General features: G+C 46.1%; 1 protein-coding gene across 2 annotated transcripts in view; it reads left to right on the top strand.

Moving 5' to 3' along the window:
* The window catches only part of LOC133540612 (low-density lipoprotein receptor-related protein 8-like), an 85,713-nt gene that overhangs the window by 30,963 nt on the left and 48,750 nt on the right, over positions 1-6,000 (top strand). The window lies entirely within an intron of this gene.

Raw genomic sequence — 6,000 nt, 5'->3', positions numbered from 1 at the left:
TCTTTTTTTTACGAAGCCACGCTGTTGTAACACTTGTCTTGCTGAAATAAGCAGGGGCGTCCATGATAATGTTGCTTGGATGACAACATATGTTTCTCCAAAACCTGTATGGACCTTTCAGCATTAATTGTGCCTTCACAGATGTGTAAGTTACCCATGCCTTGGGCACTAATGCACCCCCATACCATCACAGATGCTGACTTTTGAACTTTGCGCCTATAACAATCCGAATGGTTATTTTCCTCTTTCTTCTGGAGGACACCACGTCCTCTGTTTCCAAATATGAACTCGTCAGACCACAGAACACCTTTCCACTTTGCATCAGTCTATCTTAAGTGAGCTCGGGCCCAGCCAAGCCGGCGGCGTTTCAGGATATTGTTGATAAATGGGTTTGGCTTTGCATAGTAGAGTTTTAACTTGCACTTACAGATGTAGCGACCAACTGTAGTTACTGACAGTGGTTTTATGAAGTGCATCCTGAGCCCATGTGGTGATATCCTTGACACACTGATGTCGGTTTTTGATGCAGCACCACCTGAGAGATCAAAAGTCTGTAATATCATCGCTTACGTGCAATGATTTTTCCAGATTCTCTGAACTTTTTGATGATTTTACGGACCGTAGATGGTAAAATCCCTAAATTCTTTGCAATAGCTCGTTGAGAAATGTTGTTCTAAATTTTGCTTACAAAATGTGACCCTCACCCCATCCTTGTTTGTGAATTACTTAGCATTTCATGGAAGCAGCTTTTATATCCAATCATGGCACCCACCTGTTCCCAATTAGCCTGCACACCCGTGGGATGTTCCATATAAGTGTTTGATGAGCATTCCCCATGTTTATCAGTATTTATTGCCACCTTTCCCAACTTCTTTCTCTCGTGTTACTGGCATCAAATTCTAAAGTTAATAATTATTTGCAAAAAAAAAAGGTTTATCATTTTGAACATCAAATATGTTGTCTTTGTAGCATATTCAACTGAATATGGGTTGAAAATGATTTGCAAATCCTTGTATTCCGTTTGTATTTACATCTAACACAATTTCCCAAATCATATGGAAACTGGGCTTGTACATCAAGCGTCATGTCATTCAATATTTGACATACGACATGCGCTTCTTCAAGCAAAACGGGACCACAAGGCCCTACTTAAGAACAGTCCTTCTCAAATAGTGGGGCGGGGGGTGACTTCGAGGGACATGCCGTACTAGAATATGGCGAAGCGTATGTAACACGAACTGTGACTGGTGGGAAAGGAGGGAAGGGCGGTTTGTTGTTTTCTTTAATGTTAATTAAGGATACAATGTTATGCAGAGGTGTTCTTATAACAATTTTCTAGACCATTGAGACTATTTATAGTCTTGGTTGAGAATGAGGGTTGCAAAATATTTTCTTTTTTCTGGAGGCGGCGTAACAGAGCTGGTTTAAGGCGTGGCAGCCTTGATATCACCTGACTGACGTCACAAGTGGCAATTTAGTTGGAGCAGAGTTGGATAAACGTGTCTGCAACGCTTTTATACCGACCAGATCAATTTAATTCACGTGAAACCAACACTATATTTACGTCAGTATAATTTAATGTTAACGTTATGTTGACGGCACATTTCGTTTTAGATGATGTTTGAAGTAAAACTGGACTTCATTGCATTACGTTGTCTGGAGTTGTAGCAGGCTGTGCATGACCAAAGATCGTATATTGGAGAGGATGATCTACCGCATGGTTATGTAAAGCGCACACAATCTTCTACACAGAGAATAATTCCAGTCAGTCATACCATCTATTTGCCTCTTGAAAACAATACAAAGGACATGACCTCTGTGTCCTCAATGGTAGTTACAGCCATGACCCAGGGGACACCGGTGTGTGGTGATAGTAAAAAAAAAAGATTGGGACAACATGACAGATCCAAATGTCAACACTCTGGGAGGTCTCGTAAATCCGCCATAGAGGTGTCTTGCAAAGCAAATATCCTAGACATGTTTGTGCCTTCTTTCACGATCCAGGATCTCTTTGGCTGAATGAACTTGTCTACTGCAGGCCCTCATGTAAAAACTCCTAACCACGACCCTAACATGAATTCCCGATTATCAGCTTCCAGTCTGGCCAGTACTGTATTCAAGTAATGTAACCCAAGCCGTTTATTATCAAGGGGTTTAAAGGAAGCAGGGGCCCATCCCTGCTACCTTTGGGTACATCACAAGGGACTGTAAGCCGCTACTTTTTTCCAATGCTTTTAAACCCTGCGGCTTATAAAACGGTGCGGATAATTTATGGACATAATGTTTTGAATTCAACAAATACTTTTCATATTACACTGACAGACACTGAAAAAGTACAGTATGTTTGGATTATTCACTCACCGCAGGTGCTGCGGGTCTGACAGAAAACAAGCACCTAAAGTCAACATCAACACTACTACACTGCAAGGGACGACTAAAAAAGAAGACTTAGATTCAGGACTGCATCCATCTACACTTATAGAGATTATTGAAACGACATCAAAGATTGTTGAGCAAGGAAATATGGAACTACAAAACTTCTGCAACAAAGAGCACAAAAACCAGGATTTGGAAAACGATATAGATCCAGATAGAATTTTTTTTTCCCACATTAGTAATAATTGTTTTTATTACACAGATGAGCAATAGAATAGCAACATTAAAAGTGACAACGAATTTTAAATGATTCATTTTAATAGCAGAAGCTTGTATGCAAACTACAACAACATTAAGAACTTTTTGGAACACATCAACGAACCCTTCAAAGTGATCGCCATCACAGAAACATGGATTGATGATAAAAAAGGAATAGATTTTGATCTGGAAGGATATGAACTAAACTATATTAACAGAACCAACAAAAATGGAAGAAGAGTAGCTGTGTATGTGATGAAGAACCTGAACTACAAAGTGGTAAAAAACATGTCATTTGCTATAAATAATATCTTAGAATGTATTACCATTGAAATATGTCAGGAAAATAGCAAAAACATAGTAGTTAGTTGTATATACCGATCACCTAAGTCAAGTATAGAAACATTTGAAGAATGGATCAAGGCAACTTACATGGACAATGGTAAAAAAATAATTTTCTTATACGGTGACTTTAATATTGACTTATTGAATCCTAACAAGCAAAAGTTTATTGAAGACTTCATTGATACAATGTACAGCATCAGTTTATATCCTAAAATCACAAAGCCAAGCAGAATCACAGGACACTGTGCCACGCTTATTGATAATATTTTTACTAATGATTTTGATAATAACACTACAAGTGGTTTACTTATAACCGACGTTTGTGATCATCTGCCAGTTTTTACAATATATGATGGAAACTGCAAAAAGAACACGGAAGACAAAAGGACATTTCAAAGACTGTGCACAGAGAAGAGGATGATTGCGTTCAAAATGGAGCTACAAAAGCAAGATTGGGACAATGTGTACAATGAAGAAGAGGTTGATGAAGCATACGAACATTTCTTAAACAAGTTCATAATACTTTATGACAAACATTGTCCATGGAGACAACTCAGTAGTAAACAGAGAAAGAACAATCAACCATGGATGGATGACAAAAGCTCCGCCCCTCTCTTCACCCGAGTGTCCAAAACATAAGGCCGCAAATCCGATGACACAACTACAAAGTCGTTCATTTAACTGCGGCCTAGGGTGTCCTGGTGCCAAGTGCACATATGGACACCCTTATGTTTGAACATGGTGTTTGTTATGGACAAACTGTGACGAGCACAAAATTCCAATGACAAAACACCACTCGGGTTCAGATCCGGGCGGCCATTCTTCCCAATCACGCCTCTCCAGGTTTCACTGTCGTTGCCAACGTGAGCGTTGAAGTCCCCCAGTAGGACAAGGGAATCACCCGGGGGAGCACTTTCCAGTACTCCCTCGAGTGCTCCCAAAAAGGGTGGGTACTCTGAACTGCTGTTTGGTGCATAAGCACAAACAACAGTCAGGACCCGTCCCCCCACCCGAAGGCGGAAGGAGGGCTACCCTTTCGTCCACCGGGTTAAACTCCAACGTGCAGGCTTTGAGCCGGGGGGCAACAAGAATTGCCACCCCAGCCCATCGCCTCTCACTGCCGGCAACGCCAGAGTGGAAGAGGGTCCAGTCCCTCTCGAGAGAAGTGGTTCCGGAGCCCTTGCTGTGCGTCGAAGCCGGAACTTCTCCACTTCGCGCACTAGCTCAGGCTCTTTCCCCCCCAGTGAGGTGACGTTCCACGTCCCAAGAGCTAGCTTCTGTAGCCGAGGATCGGACCGCCAAGTGCCCTGCCTTCGGCTGACGCCCAGCTCACATTGGACCTGACCTCTATGGCCCCTGCTATGGGTGGTGAGCCCATTGGAGGGGTGACCCACGTTGCCTCTTCGGGCTGTGCCCGGCCGGGCTCCATGGGAACAGGCCAGGCCACCAGGCGCTCGCCATCGTGCCCCACCTCTGGGCCTGGCTCCAGAGGGAGGCCCCGGTGACCCGCGTCCGGGCGAGGGAAATCTGGGTCTATGTTGAAGAGAGGGGCGGAGCTTTCTACCGATCACCACCTGGTGGTGAGTTGGCTGCGATGGTGGGGGAGGATGCCGGACAGACCTGGGAGGCCCAAACGCATTGTGAGGGTCTGCTGGGAACGTCTGGCAGAGTCTCCTTTCAGAAAAAGTTTCACTTCCCACCCCCGGAAGAACTTTGAACATGTCACGAGGGAGGTGCTGGACATTGAGTCCGAGTGGACCATGTTCCGCACCTCTATTGTCGAGGCGGCTGATCGGAGCTGTGGCCGCAAGGTAGTTGGTGCTTGTCGGGGAGGCAATCCTAAAACCCCTTGGTGGACACCAGCGGTGAGGGTCCTTTTGGCTCATAGGACTCCGGAGGCAGTGGACAGGTACCGACAGGCCAAGCGGTGTGCAGCTTCAGCGGTCGCTGAGGCAAAAACTCGGACATGGGAGGAGTTCGGGGAAGCCATGGAAAACGACTTCCGGACGGCTTCGAAGCGATTCTGGACCACCGTCCGCCGCCTCAGGAAGGGGAAGCAGTGCACTATCAACACCGTGTATGGTGCGGATGGTGTTCTGCTGACCTCGACTGCAGATGTTGTGGATAGGTGGAAGGAATACTTCGAAGACCTCCTCAATCCCACCAACACGTCTTCCTATGAGGAAGCAGTGCCTGGGGAATCTGTGGGGGACTCTCCTATTTCTGGGCTGAGGTCGCTGAGGTAGTTAAAAAGCTCCTCGGTGGCAAGGCCCCAGGGGTGGATGAGGTCCGCCCGGAGTTCCTTAAGGCTCTGGATGCTGTGGGGCTGTCTTGGTTGACAAGACTCTGCAGCATCGCGTGGACATCGGGGGCGGTACCTCTGGATTGGCAGACCGGGGTGGTGGTTCCTTTTTTTAAGAAGGGGGACCGGAGGGTGTGTTCCAACTATTGTGGGATCACACTCCTCAACCTTCCCGGTAAGGTTTATTCAGGTGTACTGGAGAGGAGGCTACGCCGGATACTCGAACCTCGGATTCAGGAGGAACAGTGTGGTTTTCGTCCTGGTCGTGGAACTGTGGACCAGCTCTATACTCTCCGCAAGGTTCTTGAGGGTGCATGGGAGTTTGCCCAACCAGTCTACATGTGCTTCGTGGACTTGGAGAAGGCATTCGACCATGTCCCTCGGGAAGTCCTGTGGGGAGTGCTCAGAGAGTATGGGGTATCAGGCATTCGACCGTGTCCCTCGGGAAGTCCTGTGGGGAGTGCTCAGAGAGTATGGGGTATCGGACTGTCTTATTGTGGCGGTCCGCTCCCTGTACGATCAGTGCCAGAGCTTAGTCCACATTGCCGGCAGTAAGTCGAACACATTTCCAGTGAGGGTTGGACTCCGCCAAGGCTGTCCTTTGTCACCGATTCTGTTCATAACTTTTATGGACAGAGTTTCTAGGCGCAGTCAAGGCGTTGAGGGGTTCCGGTTTGGTGACCGCAGGATTAGGTCTCTGCTTTTTGCAGATGATGTGG

Source organism: Nerophis ophidion, linkage group LG22, assembly GCF_033978795.1.
Source record: "Nerophis ophidion isolate RoL-2023_Sa linkage group LG22, RoL_Noph_v1.0, whole genome shotgun sequence".
In the NCBI taxonomy this organism is placed as follows: domain Eukaryota; kingdom Metazoa; phylum Chordata; class Actinopteri; order Syngnathiformes; family Syngnathidae; genus Nerophis; species Nerophis ophidion.
The sequence above is the reverse complement of the archived record's forward strand: the minus strand, read 5'-3'. Positions and strand labels throughout refer to the sequence as shown.